At 41.8% G+C, this 22,644-nt stretch overlaps 1 long non-coding RNA gene across 3 annotated transcripts; it reads right to left on the reverse strand.

Moving 5' to 3' along the window:
* Positions 1–19,971: 19,971 nt before the first annotated feature.
* On the reverse strand, positions 19,972–22,538 carry LOC307040732. Of its 3 annotated transcripts, XR_013808580.1 has the most exons (5): positions 22,318–22,538; positions 22,065–22,171; positions 21,614–21,674; positions 20,548–21,531; positions 19,972–20,103 (listed from the first exon to the last, which is right to left on the reverse strand). It is a non-coding gene; the product is annotated as an uncharacterized lncRNA (long non-coding RNA). The 3 variants fall into 3 exon arrangements; XR_013808581.1 differs by lacking the exons at positions 22,065–22,171; positions 22,318–22,538 and having other exon boundaries at positions 21,614–22,048; XR_013808582.1 differs by lacking the exons at positions 21,614–21,674; positions 22,065–22,171; positions 22,318–22,538 and having other exon boundaries at positions 20,548–21,603.
* Between the last annotated feature and the right edge of the window lie 106 nt (positions 22,539–22,644).

Below are 22,644 nucleotides of genomic sequence, written 5' to 3' on the forward strand. Positions count from 1 at the left end.
GGTCGCGGAGGTGAGGTTGAATTCCATTTGACAGAAAAACAGTTTTTGGAAATTACGTTAGCTTCTTCACTATTTTAATACATTTTTGCTTTACTATTTCCTGCATCAGAACCGTCACATTATTTAATTTGAGCAGAGTGCAGGTACATTTTATTAAACCGAAATGTATTATGGGCTTGCATTAGTTGACTGTCATATCATTCAGCCATTTTTGTTCGCATTTTGACATAATTATTTAGAAATATTTTAGTGTTGCTTGTAATTATTTTATGTTATGTAATTGGTGGACCTATTAATTTCAAACACAATCATAGGTAAAAATGGCATTCACTTCGAATAATCCCATAACGGCACAGTTCCATAAATGTAAAAATGAATATGGTGTGGCTCTACAGCTTTTTGTAGATTTTTGTTTGTACAATTTTTTGTTTGTGCTGACGTAAAAAGATGAAGATTAGTCAGAAATTATGTTCATGTTGTCTCGTGTGACAATTTACTGGACTAATGTTATTAGTAACACAAGCTTTTCCTATTATATAACAAGTAATAATGCTTCTGCTGTTTGTAACATGACTCACTATTAGTCAGCTGATACGCTCATGCAAATTCTATTTTCTGCTTCGGCAGCTTACTCCAACGCCCCAACCTCCTCATTATGTGCTGTATTTTGGTATTGTTGATGAATCAAATATTCAGTGTTCATCTATGTGCATGTTCAGTGGTTTTCATCATCTCTAAGAAGATCCATTGTTGCTGCTCAGATTTGATAATAGATTTGCAGAGATTATTCTGCCAATTTTAACTGTGTAGCCATTTGGCAGAAATGGGTACTTCTTGTTGAAGCGTCTCTGAATGGGAAGCTTTTGCTTTATGTCTGCATAGACAAAATCATTAACAAATCAAATGCATCATTTGGAAATCAAATCCCTGTGTTCCCTCCAGAGGGAGTTTCTCTCCCACACACTCCCCGCCTGCCTTAAATGCCTACATTGGACGCCTTTGTTTACTTCTGTAACATAGTGACATCACTACGTAACAATCACACTCTATAGAGTGGTGCAGTGATGAGTCCTAAAACCTGGAAGTGAGTTAGCATTTTACCACTACCGGCAGAGGCGCGGGAGGGTATTTTGAGTGGGGGTGCTGAGGTGCTGGACTCCAGTGAACACTATTATGGGCACTATAGAGCACGCACAAAAGCACTCCCCCACACGCAAACACACAGTACACTGTTACAACGAAGGCTCGATAATCAGCTCACGGCATATAGGCAGGGGTAAAGTGCTAAGTGGGGAGCGGACCTCATCCCCTCTAGTGGGGTCCGGGGGATGCTCCCCCGGGAAGATTTTTTTTAAATATTGAAGTTAAAAGCATTAATCTGGTGCACTTTGAGAGCAACATTAAGAGATCTATGGATACCTCTCTCAAAACCCAGATGAAACACAACTGTAAGCAGATGTTCTTTTTATTTATGGATATTTTACAAATCACTCCCCTTTCAAATTGTATTCTTGTTTTACTGCCATATAGTATTTCATAACTGTTTTTCCTTTATTGTCTTATTTTTTTTATAACTATAATGATCATATGTGTGCCGCGGAAATAATATTTTGAATAATTTGTGACCAAACCGTTTGAGACCCACTGAGATAACTTCGACTAAAGTTAACTATCTAAACACTCAGAGAGTCCTTTAGCTCACCTGAGCCCCTCAGTCTGAGAGGAGAGCTCTCCTCCAGCTTGTTGTGGAACAAACAGCTCCTTATGTCCGTTAGTGCAGCTAGCTAACCAGATGCTAACAACACGGTCCCTTCTGCTGGCACCGTTCTCTCTCTCTCTCTCTCTCTCTCTCTCTCTCTCTCTCTCTCTCTCTCTCTCTCTCTCTCTCTCTCTCAAACACACACTAAATGCGCTATTTCCGTGCACACACACACACACACACACACACAAGAACACACACACACACACGCACGCACGCACGCACGCACACACACACACACACACACACACACACACACACACACACACACACACACACACACACACACACACACACACACACACACACACACACACACACACACACACACACACACACACACACACACACACACACACACACACACACACACACACAGAGCCGAGCTTGAATGACACAAGCACACTTTTATTTCCATGCAACTCTCTTATTGGTCTGGTGTCTTGCCTCTGTTGCATTCACTGAACACGGGAAATTACAGTCCTTCCATCCTCTCTAGTGTCTTTATGAGGTTGACGTAAAGCACGGTTAATGTATTATATTATTGAGGTAGAATTGTCCGGGGCTACAGAAAAAACATTCGGCGCAGGCCAAAATATTATTTTACCAACAATGTGGAATTTATTGGCTACATATTATTACACAGATTATGCAGCGGGAGCAGCAATAACCGTCAAATAATAATTCAGACAGGGGAGCTCCGCACCCCCTGCCTGCCGCTAGGGGGTGCTGCAGCGCCCTCAGAACCCCCCTTCCCGCGCCCATGACTACCGGTTCCCTCGTCTCAGAGCCAATGGGATTTCTCCATAGGATTTCTGAAAATAGCTGGAAATAAGGTCCGCGGTTGACAAAAATGTAAGAGACGGATCACGTTTTGTTCTACGACATTAAATAATAATCAGCAGTGACCCCACTGGTGATTTTTGAAGAGTTTACGTGTCGGAAAAACGATGGTTATTAACAAGTGGCTGAATAGGACTACAGAAGTTGTCGAGGACATTGTACGTCATTACGCTGAACACGTAAACACTCCCGCTAAGTTTGTTTTCCCTGTTCTGCTTGAAAGCAAGTATCTGTGCTCTTGCAAACTGTTAAAACTAAAGCTTGAACTTGTAAAATTTTGAATCTGTATTTTTGAATATCGATCGATGGCGTGACATTGAAGCAGCGACCCTGCTGTAGTTTGTTTGTAGCATAACGTTAGCATTATGCTTCTAGAGATTAGATTTATGGTCGTTTTCCACAGACCTTATTTCGAGCTATTTTCCAAAATAAAAATTCCATTACTTTTTTGTCGAGGGAACCCATGTGCAGCTTACTTCCGGGTAAATACGTCATCTCTGCACCACTGTATTGACTAGCGGTCTAACACATTGTACGTGATAGGCTAAGGGGTGCATCTCTGAGGTTGACGAATCACTACAGAGCGAACCAGCCAACTAATCAGAGCAGACTGGGCTCTGGTTTCAGACAGAGGGTGAAAAGAGGTACTGCAGCTTTTTAAACATTAGAACATGTACATATGTCACAGAGTAGAGGAACAAATATTTGAAAATGAAACCTGAAAATGAGCATAATAGGGCCCCTTTCAGAGAAGGGCAGAAAAATCAACATTACTACCAGTATTTTTATAAAAAGTTTATCAAAGAACAATACAACACTATCACTTTAGCTTACAAGACAAATCTGAATTTGAATTAATAAAAACATACTGCACAGGAGTTGCAAAAAAGACGCATTTGTGACAAAGAAGAAAGACGAAACAAAGAGAAAAGCTAAATGTGTTATGCAGGACGGCTGCGTGTGGTTGATGGGAGAATCGAAGGTAACGCTCACAAAAAACACACACATGCTCACACAAAACACTCAACCACACCCGCCCACTTAACACATTTATTTATGTACAGCTCAGATAAAGCCTCCCCCTCCAAACAGGAACACACTGACTCTTCCCTCCTCCCTCTTTCTCTTGCAGGTCATGGGAGATAGCAAAGAGATAAATATCACTGGCAATAAAAGCCTGCATCATGAATAATAAAACAGCCGTAATCTCGACCAATGATTTATACGTCTACAGGCTCTGATGGTCGCACACACGCATGCACAGCAGCGAGTCACACATTGAGCGCCGTTAAATTGAGATGAATGGTGATGCAGATTGTGGGACTGGTGCTGGACACACACACAGCCAGACACCCACCCACACGTGCCAAAGAAGAACACAAGAGTTTCATGCTGAAAATATGGAGACGTTGAAAAACACACTGGTTCAGTGGTGGGTGAGAAGACAGAACGAGGATCATTTACGGGGCTTTTATTTTAAAACTTGAAAACAGTATAGTGTAATTATGAAAACCCCAATAAGGGATAAATAATGCTTACCAGTGCAGATCTTCTCCCTCAGGTCTGTGTACTGCTGATGTCGCAGGATGAGAGGTCAACAAAACCGGCCAATGAATGAGTAACGTGTCAAGTGACTTTATGTTTACAGCTCTCAGTTGTTTTGTAACAAGGCTTTTTAACAAATACTGTGATCAAACCCTTTGACTTTGAATTAAGCAATGTGTAAGCGACCATCCTTCACTGACATTTTCAGTGACACTAAACAGGAAGACGTGCCGTAATTAAGGCAAGTTACAGACTTTAATAAAACAAAGATGTCAATTGCTACAGCTCAAACCGCAAAGCCCAAATTGCACCTTGTGAATGCGGTCTAAGGAGTTGCTACCAGAGATTTTGTATTGCAGGGTTTAGTGACTCCCGTCACTAAACCTTGCCGTGATTTTTCTCCAGTTTCTGTACAAATATGAAAACTGTGGGCTTTCTGTGCCTTTAATTTAACCGGCCACACACGTTGCTTTGCATCCATTGTGACCGCACTATGAGACAACCAGAAGTCAAAAGATCAAACCTGTATTTTCTAATCAAAATCCTTTCTGTCGATGTAATATAAAAATAAAATTTATTGTTCTTAAATCTTTTCATTTTTGTATAAACATTTTGTTGATTAAAACTTGATTGATACATCAATAGTCAGCAATCCAACAATCCAGTGTGCGAAATACGGGGGGGCCGGGGGAGCTCGACCCCCCCGTTTAACACCTGAGCCCCCCTGAAAGCCTCAACAGCAACATTTAGGGGGGGTCTGAAATTATAATATGTATTTGTCACTTGCAATGGTCACTAAAATGTTTTTAAGCCTACTATGTCCAGTATTCATAATTCAAAACATTTATTCACAAATAACTTCTATTTTGGCTGTCAAAAGCAGAGCCAGCCGCGTGACACGGGTACGCTGCGTGACGCAGACACAAATTATGCAAATTAGCCATGCGCGGCAAAGAGGAGAGAAAGACGTTACATTAGAGGACTCAAATGTCTAAGAGAAAGCTAAACCAAAGTGTTTCACTCGCGCACTTTGGGTTCACATCCAAAAAAGTGACACCACGAGATGACCATGAGACACCCAGAGATGATGCTGATGACGCAGCAGCTAGCACAGCACTCGCTACCAGAACCGTTAGCGAGTCGGGGGCTCCTGTCCCGCCCAGTCACTCCCCAGAAGGAGGTGAAGTTGAGGCAGAGCGCTCAGAAGACGCAGCAGTTGCGGAGGTAGCTGCCACTGCTGCTAGTGACTTTCCGCCGGGTGGTTGGACAACGAAGCAGGTGGGCGAATGGAAAGACCGCAACCCTTGGCTTGACATTAAGGCTGGAAAGTTAGGATGCTTAGTGTGTAGGAAAGCAAAAACGTTGCTACTCTCAGAAAAGGGACCGGGTTTACACCTCTCGGAAGAATGGATCAATGGTGATGTTACTAGCCCTGATGCAAAACAGCTACGAAAGAAGATATACAAACACAAGGACAGCCAGGCCCACACAAGGTCAGTGGAAATAGTACAGATGAAAGACAAAGAAACCCTCCCAAACTGTTTCATTGATGTACAGTCCGATTTACTCAAGAAAACAACAGTCTCGTTTAGAACAGCTTACACCGTAGCAAAGGAAAGGCTATCTTATAAAAAGCTCAACCCCCTCATGACAATGCAGGAGCTGAATGGAGCCGAAGTTGGGAATATCCACAAATCTGACCATGCATGCGCAGAAATAATAAGTCACATTGCAAAGGAAATGCGCCGCAAGTTCGTCTCTAATGTGAAAGAAATGGATTCAAAGGTATCAATCACAATTGATGAAAGTACCGTTCACGGTCGTCCCTATCTAATCATTTACGTAAGATGTGATGTCAGTGGTAAGGGGGATGTAGATAATGTTTTCCTGGATATAGTGGAACTCACAGATGGGGTCGATGCTGAATCAATTTATAACTCGATGATGGCGAGTCTATATAAAGCTGGAATGGATGATGACTTTTTGAAGACGCACCTAATAAGCATAGCCACCGATGGGGCTGCAGTGCTCACGGGAAAAGCCAGTGGGCTTGTCGTCAGACTCAAAAACAATTTTCCGAACGTGCAGTCTGTACACTGCCTGGCGCACAGACTAGAACTGTCAGTCAAAGATGCTCTTAAAGATGTGGGTGGCACTAATCACTTTGAGATATTTATTTCACATTTATACTCACTCTACAATCAGTCAACCAGGAATTCCAGATTGCCGAAAGAAGCAGCGGACGAGCTCAACATGGAAATACTGAAAATAGGTCAAATTTTCACCATCAGATGGGTTGCCAGCAGCTTTAAAACAGTAAAAGCTGTATGGAAAGATTTCCCCGCACTAGCACTCCATTTTAAAACATCCAGTGAGAACGCATCACGTAATGATCTTGAGAGGCAAAAATACAAGGGACTTCTCAAGCACCTAACCAACTCAGGATTCGTGGAAGATTTGGCTGTCATGAAAGACATCCTGCGTGAACTCCAGAGCCTGTCTCTCAAGCTGCAGAGAAGAGAAATGACACTTGTGGACTCAAGTGTCCACATCAAACAAACCATCAATGTTTTGACCGCCATGAAGACGACCGGGGGGAGATCAACGAAGAAGGCTGAACAGGGCGTCTCATCGGGCTTTTTTAAGGACGTAGAGCTGACAGAAGGCAAGGGGGAAATAAACAAGCCTCGTTTTTATGAATCGGTGGTTGCTACTCTAACCAAGCGCTTACCGGAGTCAAGCTTGGTCCAGACGCTCAAAGCTCTTGATAAGCGCTTTTGGCCAGGAGAGCGGGAAGACTTGACTTTGTATGGCGAACAAGAAGTACACCGTCTGGCTAAATCGCTCGGAGAACCAGCCGGGGACGCCGTGGGGCAGTTTAGAGACTGGAAATTGCAGGGCACTCCACCGGGCAAAACACTGGAACGGCTATGCATAGCAAGTCGCACTTACCTCCCCACGTCTGCTGAGTGCGAGAGAGGCTTTTCCGCCGTGAATAACACCGACAACCAGAGCCGCAACAGGTTGCGCGAGGAGAGCCTGTCTTCGCTTCTGTTTGTGGACCTAAACGGACCCCCTTTGGAAAAATTCGACCCAGTGCCGTTCGTGAAAAGCTGGATTAAAGCAGGACATCGTCTCTCTTCTTCTTGGAAACCAGGACGGCAACGAGAAGAAGTCGAGCCAAGGCATCTTTGGTCTATATTCTCACTTAAGGTAAAAGACTATTTTTTCGATCTTTGCTGTGCATAAGATGAGCGTGTGCGTATGTCCTGTGTGGATTCCGGGGTTAAGAAGAAAAGCATAATTAGCCTTGGCCTTCAAGTTGGTGTGTGTGTGTGTGTGTGTGTGTGTGTGTGTGTGTGTGTGTGTGTGTGTGTGTGTGTGTGTGTGTGTGTGTGTGTGTGTGTGTGTGTGTGTGTGTGTGTGTGTGTGTGTGTGTGTGTGTGTGTGTGTGTGTGTGTGTGTGTGTGTGTGTGTGTGTGTGTGTGTGTGTGTGTGTGTGTGTGCGTGCGTGCGTGCGTGCGTGCGTGCGTGCGTGCGTGCGTGCGTGCGTCTGAGACCAGCTCTGCTCCCATTTCCTCGCATAGAATCGAAAACAGATGGTTCTTTAACGGTCGCGTATTCATTCATATGAACATTAGAATATATAATTATTTGACAGCGCCCCGGTTGAGAAACGCTGCTACTACTGATTGTCTTGGATTGCATCCATGAAATATTGTATAGGCCTACTGCATATTGAGAAATCTTCGACCGGTATATTGCGCAATAAACGGGAGATGGGGACCCCCCGATTATTGACGGGTATTTCGCACACTGCAACAATCCAATGTAATACTATTAAAAAAGGCATTGCCCATAGTCAAACAATAAATAAATAAAAGCTCTAAATGGCCTCTCAGGGCTTCCATACTCTCTACTTCACAGCAGAGTCCTGCAACGGGTGCATTCGCGGGTGGTATTTAAAAAAAGAAAAAAATCGGGTTCGGGTCCGGGTAAAACAAAGAAGATGCGGGTCGGTTCGCAGGTGTTGCATAATAAATATATAAATGATAATTTAATGTAATGTTTAAATCCTATGACCTCTCCCCCGCGGGCCGGCGCATAACCATAACATCTGCACCGCAAATCTGCTGCTGAGCGCGCCACAAGACAAAAGCAACATGGAAGGTGGTTAAATGTAAAATGTTGATTGTCAGTGTTTTATACCATCTATATACAAAGGCAACGAATGCCACATCACTTAACACTGAATAATCACATGCATTTCTGTTAAAACAAGAGAGCCGCGATCAGTTAGTTTTGCTTAGCAACGGTGTGTTATAGCCTATAGTATTAACAACCTCTGAAATTTCCAAATGAACCAATAAGTATCATGTACTCAACTAAGCCGTGTAACAATTAATTATTAATACATTTTTAAACATCTCAAACCTTTTGATTCCTACCACATTGGTGGAATGTTAAGATATATTAAGCTCGTTTTGTGAAAGCAACAATATTACTTACCTTTAATGAATATATAATTTCTTGTCATAATAATAATAACGCTGTTTATTTAAGGCAACAATGAATGAATTAATGATATTAGATGCTTAAACTCAACGAAAATAATTACAGTACAGCTTTTTCACTCCTAACTGGGCTTACCTGCTTAGGCATTTAGATCATATAATATTAAAGGCAGGAGCCATTTTGATGCCATGCATTGTTACAGTTCTATTAAGACTGTTGAATGTATCCAGCAGGTTTTTCAGGATGCTATCCCTCTGATGTTGCATTCCTTTGTTTTTAAATATAAAAATAGACCAATAAAGCCAATTTGCTTTAACATCTCTGTACTATAAATCACACAAATTGTATCTTGCATTAGGCTCAGTCAGATCATTCTCTTAAGCTGTGTAGCAAATGACAGCTCCTTTTCATTCTCACCCACTCCTGTCTTTTATTCTGCTTGCTTTCCTTCTCCTCTGTCTCCTCCTCCTCCTCCTCCTCCTCCTCCTCCTCTTATCCTTTCCTTGCACTTAACAAGCTGAAAGGAGACAGGAGGAAAGAGACGTGAAAAGAAGCATTTGAGAAAAAGAAGAAAAAACACACGCAGGGTAACAATAAGAAAATACAGAGACATTTGAAAAGGGGGGAAAGGGAGATGATTGATACAAAGAAATTGGACATATTGGCCAAATTAAAAAATAATTGTATCACATATTGAGCACACTTAACAAAACCGAGACAGATTTGCCTCGCTCCTCTGTCTTGTACCAGTTATGTGTTCTTCTTCTCTTCTTGAATTCTCTGCAGATATCCTGACCCTTTCTGTTTCTCCTCTCCCTCCGCCCTTCTTGGACCTTCTCCTCTTCTCCTGTCTTGCATTTCTCTCCTTTGCTTCCCATCTTTTTCGGTATAACCTTCCAGTTTTTTCCCCCCTTACTTTCACTCTCCTCCTCCTCCTCCTCCTCCTCCTCCTCCTCCTCCTCCTCCTCCTCCTCCTCCTCCTCATCCTCATCCTCCTCCTCATCCTCCTCTTCCCCCTGCTCCTCTTACTTCCCCCCCACTGGGCGATCCATTGCAGACATGCCTGTTCGCTGCTACAACCCATTTAGGGCCCTTCAGATGCAGCCACTGGGTAATTGGAGCTGGAGTCAGGACAGAGAACATGGGACAGGGGGGTCTTAAACATGTGTGTGTTTGTGTGTGTGTGTGGAGCCGAAAGAAGAGACAGAAATAGGAGGGACAGAGGGAAGAAAAAAAAGATAGAAGAAAGACAAAAGTAGTGACCCAAACACTAACCACGTGAACATGTCAAGGCTGCTCTGCGCTTTTCAGCACTCAGAAAAGGAAAGTAAATGGAGAGAGGCAGAAAGCGTCACTGCCACGAGAGAGTAAATTATAGCGACAACAAAAAGTGATAACAAACACACACTGAGGTGGGAAGTACAACATTTGTGTAATAAGATGACTGCATAACAGACATAAGGAGGCATATTGAGTATTATTTGCCATTTATGTTTAATTGAGCTCACAATTGTCTTTAAGTTGTCATCAGGTGGACAACCTCCATCCTCTCATTGGAGAATTATTAAAAACAAAAAAAATTTTCCCAAGATAGCAGGAGATTTAACCAACTGAGGAAAAGCCACCTTTGATACCTTCAAAGACACATATCAGTCCTTATGTGAACTGTTTTTGCTACATGCAGTGGGCAGGGCCTCACACGGCTTAGTACGGATAGTTAGGCCTTGGTAGGCCAGATTCACTTTATGCTGCGTTTCCATTACGGCCCGTCCACACAGCAGCTTTGAAAAAATCTTGAAAATCTTGGAGGTGGGCGTGTCTGAAAGCTTGGGGATTTTTTGCGAGCAACGCGACCAACAACCAATCACATGAATCTCCCGCCCCGGCATACAAAGCAATAGCAATGTTAAAACGAAGTAAACTGGATATAAAAGCCCCAAACAGGCGAAAACCTACCAGTTTCACAAACTGTCTCTGCCACCTCCCTCCATGCCTGGTGTTAAATAGTCACTGGTCGTAAAGAACCAGGTGATTTGCTACCGTAATTTTTCGTTTGGATTAGGAGGAAATGAACTGCGGTATGTCTCTCCCAGCTTACACGTGGTTTGATTGAATAGCGCTTGTACTGTCAGATTTGCATAAACGGGATTTGATTGGCTGACGCTTCCACCTCAGCTTCAAAAGTTGAACATTGCTCAACTTTTGAATCCTGAAAATCCTGGAAATCCTGGAAATCTTCGCTTTGCTTCCCCACAATGCAGTTCGGCGAAAAGCGAGGCAAAGTGACGTCACCCCATTCAAAGTGAATGGGCAGAGAAGCGTTGGAAGATTTTTTTAACGCTGCTGTGTAGACGGGCCATTACAGTTTAGTAGCTGGGGCAGTAACTACAGTAACGCAATGTAGGCGGAGCCGTGACGTCATTTTCAATGCGAAACACAAAACCAACATCAGCCGTTAGCTGTTAGTCCTCAGAGCTCACAGCTCCTCATATCTGTTCAGAAACTAAACAAAAGTTAAACAAGTCCAAACCACAGACTGCCTGTGTCATGGCGAATACAGTCGCTGTTTTATTTATGTCTGTAGGCCGTTGTTGTGAGTGTGGACGGTCGGAGCATATACTGCGTTAGCTTAGCCAAGCTCCATTCAGAAAACACGCATTTTAAAAGGTTTTTCGCCGTCTGTCTGCAGACTTGTCAAAGCATTCATTCATGGTTTTTACTAACCGGTATCAGTATGTTGTTACTTCGGCATCCTTTTGAAACGTGTATTACAATTAAATCACGATCAAATATTTTCATTTTGTTGTAGTTGTAGCCACTCACGTCACTAGTTTAGCATATTCAGCCCGGTTGTTGGCCCGGAAAGAACCTGGATTTTGGAGTGCCAGAAAAACTGTGAAACAGTACCCGCTAGCCGGAACTACCCCTAGTGGAAACGGAACAAAAAACGGGCCGGGTTTGGCACGGCACGCTTAAACCGTGCTATGCGCTGTAGTTGAAATGCGCCATTATTAGAAGAGTGGAGGTAATTTGCCACGTTAATAGAAAGACATTTGAACACAGCTCACTCTTTTTATGATATATGACGTGTTAAAAAATAATGTGTTGCCCCTCAGTAGAGCTGTCACATCGGCAGGTTTGGTAAATGATGGAAAGACTTTTAGCTTTAGTTAAGTGAAAAACAAAGTGTCAGAGCTTAACATTGGGTGACTTAAAGACTATGGCAACAGACTCTTTGAGAACCGCTCACATAAACCTGAGTTAGAATGCTTTACAGGTAAAATAAAGTGTCTCCAAACTGAGACATTAAGCAGTTATTTTGTGTTTCCTTTCCTGTCACTTCCACTCTCAGCTCTGTTTTAAAGGGCCAACCATAATAAAACAGATCATGAAATTCACAAAAAGCCTCAAACATGTTATAATGTATTGTAGAAATAGGTCCAAATCTTGATATGAGTCCAGGGTGATCACTAATCTCACTTGTAAAGATATTTCTAGAACAATTGCACTATAAATTCGACTCAAAATTCAGTATACTGTGGTGCATTCACACCTTACTTTTACCCAATCCCCTCTGTTCTGTGAAGCCTGATGCGAAACTGCATTTTTATCCTACAATGGCAGGAACTCTAAAATATGGCGTCTTTCTCTTTAAAGATCCAGATTCATGTGAGAAGGTCAAATTCCACAGAGGAGAAAAAATCCTTTTAGCCACTCACAATAACACAACATAAAGACCAACAAACATAAATGCAGTGATAACTCGTCCAGACACTTCAGACATCAAAACCCTCCTCACTTCTCCTTCTATTTAACTTCCCTCCCTCTTTTGCTCTCATCCTCCCTCATCTCCTCTCTAATGTGTCCATCTTTCTCTCCCTATTCAGCGCAGTAGGGGAGAGCTGCATGAGGCTCATTAAGTAAAGACCTACAGAGCTCTGTGTGTGTGTGTGTGTGTGTGTGTGTGTGTGTGTGTGTGTGTGTGTGTGTGTGTGTGTGTGTGTGTGTGTGTGTGTGTGTGTGTGTGTGTGTGTGTGTGTGTGTGTGTGTGTGTGTGTGTGTGTGTGTGTGTGTGTGTGTGTGTGTGTGTGTGTGTGTGTGTGTGTGTGTGTGTGTGTGTGTGTGTGTGTGTGTTGTGACTGTCTGGTTTCTCCTTACACATTAAGAATTTGTGACATATACCTCCTTCTTACTGCCACATACAAAAAGACACCAGTTGATATCAATTAAAAATAATTGATTTATGTTGCTGACATTTAAATATAGTCAATTTCTGAATAATGATGAATATTATAATACGACAAGTTTGCGTTTAAGTTTTTACTTTTGTGAAGATTTCGCTAAGTTACAAAGATCTGTGTCAGACTCTATAAATAAACACATTTCAGACTGCGTCCAGTCCGACTACAGCTCTCTGTTAGCAAAAAGCTGCTTAACTTTTGCAACAAAATGGAACGATTTCTATCCAATGCCTACAAGTGAAGATTCGAGGTGGATTTCGTTGTAATTAGCTGTAAATAATCTCGGTATCAGACTATGTAATACCAGCCAGGATTTGGCTGGATCTGCCAGACATTTGAAGTGAAAATTAGCATTAAGCCTGATGTCTCGTTTTGTACTTTGTTATTACATATATGCAATTTCTTAAAATCTCCCAGTAAACAACTTTGTTTGCAGATAAAAAAGGCTACAAATCTGATAAACCATATACATTACATTACATTGCATTTAGCTGACGCTTTTATCCAAAGCGACTTACAATAAGTACATTCGACCAGGAAGATACAACCTTGAAGAAAACAGAATCATATAAGTACATCAGGTTTCATAGAGCCAAACATTTCAAGTGCTACTCAACTGGCTTTAGATAAACCAGTCCTTTATTAGTATATAATGTAAGTGCTCTGTTAGCAGTTATTTGTTGGTAATTCTATCGCTCGAAGTGGAGTCGATAGAAATGAATTTTCAGTCTGCGCCGGATATCTTTTTCTGTCAAAACACCGTGTCACGGTTAAGGGAGATTGTCGTTATGGCAATGCCAGTGGTTATCCACCAACGGGAATGGCGGTAGTTTGTTTCCCAGCCAATACAGTCAACATGTCAATGCATGATACTTAACCCCAAGTTGCTCCCGATGGAGTGACCAATGACGTGTGAATGTTAACCTCCATGAGCAGATGGCACCTTGCATGGCAGTCTCTTTATAAATTTGTGTGAGCGGGTGAAAGCTTACTTGTATTATGTAAAAGCAACACATTCTCACTCCCAACTCGGCCTATGGTGACGTTATGTGAATATGTCAGGGTCCCTGTCGTAACTTTCCAACGCAAGGGGGGGCCCTTTAGCGTCGAGTTTCAACTATCCGGGCGTCCCATTGACTTGCATAGAGCTCCCGTTGGTAATAGACGAGTTGGGATCACAGCGAAATGCTCACCGCAGATCCATTCTCACAGCGTTTATCAACCTTTTTCTAACTCAATATCAAGCCACACTTATTGTTTTTACTTCTTTATTTTAATTGAATAATGTCTGACTTTTGTTGCCATCAGGGGGAGAGTAGGGGCTCAGAAGACTGAAATCTGTATTGTTTCATCGTTTTTTCCTTCTAATTTTGTATTATTTTCTAAACCACACACTGTTATTTACTCAACAATAAGACACAATTATCCTTGTGTTTATTTATTTGTTTGATTGTATAATGTTGGACTTTTGGAGTCCGTCAGGACCGAGGGTCTGAGCAGCTCATAGTAGTTGCTTTAGAGAATTTTACGCCCGGAAGTAAGTATTCTCTCCGCTTTGCTTTAAAACCCTGTGATTAGTCCTCAAGCTCTGTGATTGGATTTTTGAGTGGCAATGCGCCGAGGGTTACGCCGAGCGCCAAACAGCACTTTGAAATGGGATGAAACCACGGCAGACTATCCAAAACTGGATTCAAATGGGTTCAATGTTCAATACCTGAAAAGGTCGGATGTTCAATACCTGACAAGGTTGGAGATGAAAAACTTGGGTCGCAGGTTCCTCAACAGTGCATTACAAGACATCTATCAATATGTGTGTACTTCCACCATTAAACTGTCATATTCTGCACATTTCTTATTTTATCTACATACATCTTATAAGAGTATAATACATATGTATAATATCAGTTAAAATAGGTGCTTCAACATAGTTAACATTGCATGAAAGTTGATTGTCAAGTCCCAAAACAAATTATGCTATATATTAGACGTTAAGTACTCTGTCAGGCTTAATATTAATCTGTACATACCCCCAAAGCTTTTTTCTTATTCAAAAGAAGACCTTAACCTAAAGTATTCTTTAATGTTTAAATAAAGCCTAATTAGTTTGTCTGTTTTGCACATCCTCCTATTAATAACTTTGGACGTCCTGCACTAAACTGTTTTATTGTGAAGATCACTACAGTATCTTATTGATATTCTCTATTCTATATTTTTATCATTGACCTTCTACTTTCCCCCTATGAAAGTATTTACTCTAATATTTTTATGTTTTCATCAAATATAACGTATCAACAAAAAAATTCAATAACGTGCTTTAACCACTAGGCGGTTAAAGCACTCACTAAAATATACTGCTGTTTACAGTTTAGTTTATGATGGATGTATTTTGCTATCCACACATATATTGTTTTTATATTTGCAACACCAAACTGACAGAAAAGATGGTCTTAACATGACCCAGTGGTCTAGTTAATAAAACATATATTATCAAACATAATATTAAAATGAACTCTTATTTTGAAAATACAGCTGCCTGTGTTCGAATGAGCTGCTCCGACCCTCGGTCCTGACTGACTCCAAAAGTCTGACATTATACAATCAAACAAGTAAATAATTATTAAGTGTCTTATTGTTGAGTAAATAATAGTGTGTGGATTAGAAAATAATACAAAATTAGAAGGAAAAAAACGATGAAACAATACAGATTTCAGTTTTCTGAGCCCCTACTCTCCCTCTAACTGACGGCAACAAAAGTCCGACATTATTCAATTAAAAATAAAGAAGTAAACACAATAAGTGTGGCTTGATATTGAGTTAGAAAAAGGTTGATAAAAGCTATGACAATGAATCTGCGGAGAGCATTTCGCCGCGATCCCAACTCGTTCCTGCCCTCCCCCAATAAACACGATTTTTATTATTTATAAAAATATATATATATTTTTTTTTATTTATTACAAATTAACTGTGAACTTTTATCCAACGATGTATGTGATGTCAGATAGTAACTAAAACAAAAAATCGCAGGCTACGTCAAATAAATTCATGTGTCTGTTGTGATTTGTGATTCGTCCACATTTACGGCCCGTCTACACTACAGGCATCGAAAAATGCTTTCAACGCTTCGCCCATTCACTTGAATGGAGTGACGTAGAAGATTTTTAATCTTCGCCGAACTGCATTGTGGGGAGCGGAGCATGGCTTTGCAAGCATCACGAGCATCTGTCGGCATCAAAAGTTGAACAATGTTCAACTTTTGAGGCTCGATGCTTGGCATCAGCCAATCAAATCCCGTTTATGCAATTCCCGCCAGTAAAAGCGCTAGCCAATCAAACCGCGTGTATGCTGATACCGCAGGTCTTGACTATTTTCCATATGTCATAAAATGGAGGATAAATTAATCATTGCCGTGGCAAGTGTCCCAGTCCTGTATGACTGTACTCTGTTCACCTACCGGGACCTAAACCGGAGGAACCAGGCATGGCGGGAGGTGGCAGACACAGTTGGTGAAACTGGTAGGTTTTCAACTGTTTGGGGAGTTTATATCCAGTTTACTTCGTTGAAGAAGCGGGCTTTATTTTGCTTTGTATGCCGGGGGCGGGCGGGAGATTCCTGATTGGTTGTTGGTCGCCTTGGGCGCGAGAAATCGCCAAGCCTCAGACACGCCCAGCTTCAAGATTTTTTGATGCCTGTAGTGTAGACGGGCCGTTAGACAAATCACAGCGTCACACTCCGCCTATTCTGGATTTGTTTATTGTGCATTCTGTAGATTCCCATTTCTGTTTGAATTACAAAATGGACATCAGAAATTGGCTTAAAAGGTCTAAGGATTTATTAAAACGAAATAGCGATGAAAGAACTGCAGCCGATGCAGCTGCTGGCGACCCTGCACCTGCTGCAGCAGCACGGCCCGTCTAAACAACAGGCATCAAACAATCTTGAAGCTGGGCGTGTCTGAAGCTTGGCTATTTTTTGCGAGCAACGCGACCAGCAACCAATCACATGAATCTCCCGCCCCCGACATACAAAGCAATAGCAGCGTTAAAACGAAGTAAACTGGATATAAAATCCCCAAACAGGAGAAAACCTACCAGTTTCACCCATTGTCTCTGCCACCTCCCTCCATGCCTGGTTCCTCCGGTTTGTATCCCGGTAAATAGTTCTGGTCGTAAAGAACCGGGTGATTTGCTACCGTAATATCTCGTTTGGAATATGAGGAAATGAACTGCACGCGGTTGCACGCGGTTTGATTGGCTATCGCTCACTGGCGGGATTTGCATAAACGGGATTTGATTGGCTGATGCCAAGCATCGAGCCTCAAAAGTTGAACATTGTTCAACTTTTGATGCCGATAGATGCTCGTGATGCTTGCAAAGCCATGCCATGCTCCCCACAATGCAGTTCGGCGAAGATTACAAATCTTCTACGTCACCCCATTCAAGTGAATGGGCGAAGCGTTGAAAGCATTTTTCGATGCCTGTAGTGTAGACGGGCCAAGCTTGACCTCGGCAAACCCCGGGGCTGAGTTAGCGAGCCCAATCCTTGATTCATCAAGGCGGCCGCCACCAACGCTGTCCTCCGAGGCACAGCTCCTTGTGCCCCTTCCATCACCACCTGCGTTGCCACACCCTGTACCACACCAGCCAGCATCATCATCATCATCATCCTCCTCCTCCGTGCCGGTGCCTCCACTACAGACGCTACCTTGCAGCAGCAGCAGCAGCAGCAGCAGCAGCAGCAGCACATCAACAGGTAGCCTACTATTGGGCCAGCAACCGCTCAAAGACCAACAGCCCCAGAGGATCTTGGGGTTAATAAACCCAACCAGGTGAAACTGGATCGTTATCCAGGGAGATTGTTTTCAGGAAAGAAGCGCACTTTTGCCACTGCATGGTACAACAAAAGACCATGGCTTGAATATTCGTTAAAAGCAGTTGCTGCCTTTTGTTTCCCCTGTAGACAGTTTAAAGTAAATACGTCTTCATCTGATGTGGCTTTTACTGTCAAAGGTTTTTGAGACTGGAAACCCGCATTACAGACTGATAAGGGATTGCTAAGACATGCCGCATCAAAAGAACACATTTCATGTGAGAGTTTGTGGAGAGAGAGACAGATACGTGAGGAAACAAATAAGGAAATTAGTACTTTGGTGCACACAGATCAGCTGGCACGGAACCGTTATTACGTGTCAGCTGTTTTTGATATTATAGCTTTTTTAGCTGTCAACCAACTCCCTCTCCGAGTCAGGCAGTGGGCTCTTCCTATCGCTGTTTGAGTATACGCTGCACAAAGATGCAGAGTTGGCCAAAATAATGGAAAGCATTCCCCCTACACCTCTCACAACATGCAAAATGCCATAATAGATCTAACAGCAGTTCATCGTCTCCGTCTCTATTTCTCTCCGAGTGCAACGATGAGGAAGCTGCCATCCTTAACGGTCAGTGTATGTGGTCCGTGTACGTTTTGTTAGTTTGATTTTTCGTTTAAACCAAAAGCCAAAAAACGAAAATACCAGCCTTTTTCCTTTTTTATTTAAAACGAAAAAACGGAAAACCCAAGCCGTTTTCCCGTTTGTGTTGTCTGAATCAAAAGACGGATAACGAGTAAACCTAATAAAAAAAAGTCTGTACGTTTTGTTAGTTTCATTTTTCGTTTGAACCAAAAAAACGAAAATACCAGCCTTTTTTCGTTTTAAATCAAAAACGAAAAAAAGGGAAACCAAAGCCATTTTCTGAATAAAAAAACGGATAACAAGAAGACCTAATTAAAAAAACGGTCCGGTTTTGGTTTTTGATAACAACTTCATTCAATTTTCCGTTTTGTTTTGAAGAATGAAGAAAAGCAGTCCAGTGGACCGGAAGCAAGAACATATTTCAAAATAAAAGATACAAGGATGTAATGGCAATGCTGTAAAAGACCCAGAAGTCTGACGACCCTTGGCCCCCCTGCTTCCGGCACCCATGCTGACGAGGATATGTTTATTTCTGCATTCACATGCAGATATGCGTTTATGGAGATTAATAAAAGTATGCAATCTATGTGCATAACTTTATTTCGCTGACTTCCGGTTTGTACTGTGTCGGCAAATCCAGCGCCGTATAGATAGAAGAGTTACGACAGCGGAAGTCCAAAAACGGTTATCGTCACGTGGTTTATGCAGACGAGGATCATTCCCCGGAAGTTCATGGCAGGCAATGTGAATGCATTGATAACAGGAGATAGAACTACGATTTTTGGTAATTATTAGTGAATAAAGGTTTTGATTTGCAATATTTATAAAACAAATCGATATGTGTTTACATCAATATGTTTTAAAAAATAAAATAGAATTTGCTAATATTAAGTGATAATATTAGGATTAGTGTGAACAACTAGTTTACATGTTAGGCTAACAGTGCCTTGGTTAAAGAGCCTGTTGCTGTTTATAGCTTTGAATTCTTTAAAACCAATATTATCTTCTTAAACTTGTATGGTAGTCAGGAGCATCACTTTCTAATGTTTGATATATTTAGAGGGAGGGGATCTAAAGGAATGCTTCAAAATTAAGATTAGATTAATTTCTACCATTTTCTTAAATTCATGGTAGTTTCAGTAATCCCATGGTAATTGAGGACACAAGTTATCTAAATGACTAATGTCATCTTTATGGCTTTCAGAAAGGACAGGAGACCGACAGGTGACTATCAAAGGACTAGCAGCAGCAGCAGCAGCAGCATGATGATGATGTTAAATGTGTTGTTTTAGGAACATCCATTGCAAATACATGGAATTCAATAAACATTGAATAGCATATCATGCAGTTTGTCTGTGCCTTTTCCTCCGTGTTGTCCTGGTTTGCTGTGCTGCCTCCTAGTCGCCACCATGGTTTGCTGTGCTGCCTGGGGATGCTCAAATCGCTCCGAGAAAGGAGTACGAATGTACGGCTTCCCCACTGACACAGAGCGGAGGAAAAAATGGCTTGCTCAAGTCAGCAGGAGCAATTTCACGACCAACAGCAAAAAAATATGTGACGTTATTATATACAAACACTGCATTTGCACTTTTTCACAAAACGAAAACCACACCATTGGGAAAGCTTAATGTTTTGTTTAATACAAAAAAACAGGGAAAGGCTTGAAAAACACAGAGCTGAGACTCAGGGTGCAGGGTGAGGGTCTCAATGCAGGTATTCAGGCTCCATTGAATCCCCCTCTGGTTCTTGTGCTGAAAGAGGGAGTAACAGACAGGAGAAAGGGTTATACACACCTATATAGCACACCTATTGGATGGGAAATTGCCTTGGGGAGATAAGGTGTGGTCTTTGTTCCCAACTGAAGTTATGGAACTTTATTATTTGTGAGTTTAACAAAGTATGACAAATGGCATCAGTAACAGATGTGATATGAATTTCTATAAAGTTGTCTCACATTCTTGGTCATATTTTATATACAGTATGTAATGAGTATAACATGTCCAGTAAGTATAAAGTGTTTCCTAATACTGTGTATTCAACCACTATGGAATATGTATGTGGGCAGACAAAACTGAGTTGTTCTGTATGTGAAGTAATAAGTATGAACTCTTAGTAACAAAAGTCATATTTCTTATTTTTAAGTGGTATAATATTTTAAATGTTCGAAAATCTACAGTGCCATGTCTTCTACTTACATTAGTCTCAAAGATTGAGGGAAGAAGGGATGAGGAGACTGAGAGAAAGGAAAGTGAGGGTGAAGAAAGAGAGGACATGGCTAGTGAGGAGAGACAGGGAGGGTGGACACCACCCACTCAGCCAGCAGCCAGTCAGCATATGAGGGAACCAGCAGCCATTCAGCATACAAGGGAACCAGCAGCCAGTCAGCATACAAGGGAACCAGCAGCCAGTCAGTCAGCATACGAGGGAACCAGCAGCCAGTCAAACAGATCTATTAAAAAAATTAAAGAGAAAATTAAAGAGCCAAGAAGGAATCACCAAAAAAGCAAAGTCTGCACTAAGAAAAATCAGGAAGGAAAATGCAGCTCTCAAGAAAACAATGAAAATTAGGGACAACAAATATAAGAAAACGTTTTCAAAAGACCAACCTAAGGCATTAGGCAGACTCACCACAAAGGGGATCAAATGGAGCAATGAGACAATTAAGAAGGCTTTAAAAATTCGCTTCGCGTGCGGACCAACGGGTTACAAAACTCTGCAGGAATTGCAGATTCCCCTTCCAGGAATAAGGACACTGCAAAGAAGGATGCAATGTGTTAAGTTTGAGCCTGGTGTGTAACAGCTAACATCAATGCCCCTCCACCCGTAACATCAATGCCCTCCACCTGCCAGCACCCAGCCAGAGGAGCGCAAACAACAAAAACAAGCAAGGTGTCCCGTCATGTACCTGGACATTTGGGTTGGCAAAATGGAGTAAGAGATGGACTTGAAAAACCTTGGTGGCTCTCTACTCATGTTGTTACAGTTGTCTTGATTTCAGCTCTCAAGTTTTTTTTTGTTGCCATTTCCACATCTTTAGAAAATATGAAATAAATGAAGTGAAATCAACCTCTTCTCTGGAGAACAAACTTTGATTTCTCTGTCTTGTGAGTTTGCAGTCTTGCAGTTTTGCTCCTCCACCTGTAACATCACTGCCCCTCCACCTGCCATACAGTAGGTTACTAACAAGATTACTTATATAATACAGTGATAGAATACATGTTTAGTATGCTTACTTATATAAAACAGTAGTATTAAACTTACCTTGTGTTTTCACTCTCACTTAAGTCCCTCTCCCTTTGCCATCAATCCAAAATCAGCTGAGCTGCAACATTATACAGACAGGTAATAATCAACATAATCACAAGGACACAATATGGCTCTGCTAAAAACACTCACTCTTACACGCACCAAAGTTATATTTATCTAATATTTAACTCCCTCCACCCCCGCATACAATCCCTTTTAGAAGACCCTCTTCTCTAATTCAACAACGTTGGACGAAATGACATTAAGAGAACGGAATTTACAATTAAAAGGCTGTTCAACGTGTGTTGCTAACTTGATCCGGAATCCTAGCTTTATCTGTTATCTGTAAACGTTCCCTAAATCTACTAATTTAGAGATAATCCACTGACATCCTTTAATACACATGTTAATTTGAATCAGATGTACTGATAATATCCGCAATATAAATCTTTAAACTTCTTCTTACCTTTAAAAGTCCGTCACGAACGGTCTATTATGCTGCAACTCTACAGCTCTGCTAGCCTTGGCGCTAACTTCCGGGGAACGATTGAGAGGCTCCACGATCCGCCATTGCTGTAAAAAAGTGGTCCATTGGAGTGAAAGGAGATGACGTAACTCTCAGTCTATACAGCGCTGGGCAAATCCAGTGTCCAGCTTGTCGCTGTGTGACTGACAACCATTGAACAAAGTCATGTTTGTTGCAAACCTGCCAGATTTACCTGTGACAAATGTTAGCGATGTGAACAGAACTGTCACCCTACTTTCACCTGCACCCAGCAGCCAGCGGGAGAACAATATATCATACAGTCGACCCCTAAAACAGTTCACTCAGTAATGGAACAGTTGTTAAGCATTATTTTTGCATTTGCCTCTTCCTCTAACTCTCTCCGAGATTGGCCTCCATTGTTGTGCACAACAAAGTGTTCAAGCTCAGGTTTCTAAGTGGTCTAATTTTAACATGTGCATTCTGGGTGCAGGGGCTTGATAATTGAGTGTGGTATTTCAGTGGCAGTGTTTTGCAAACAACACACAGGCTGTTGGTTTTG

The sequence above is a fragment of the Notothenia rossii genome, assembly GCF_949606895.1.
Source record: "Notothenia rossii genome assembly, chromosome: 5".
Lineage (NCBI taxonomy): Eukaryota > Metazoa > Chordata > Actinopteri > Perciformes > Nototheniidae > Notothenia > Notothenia rossii.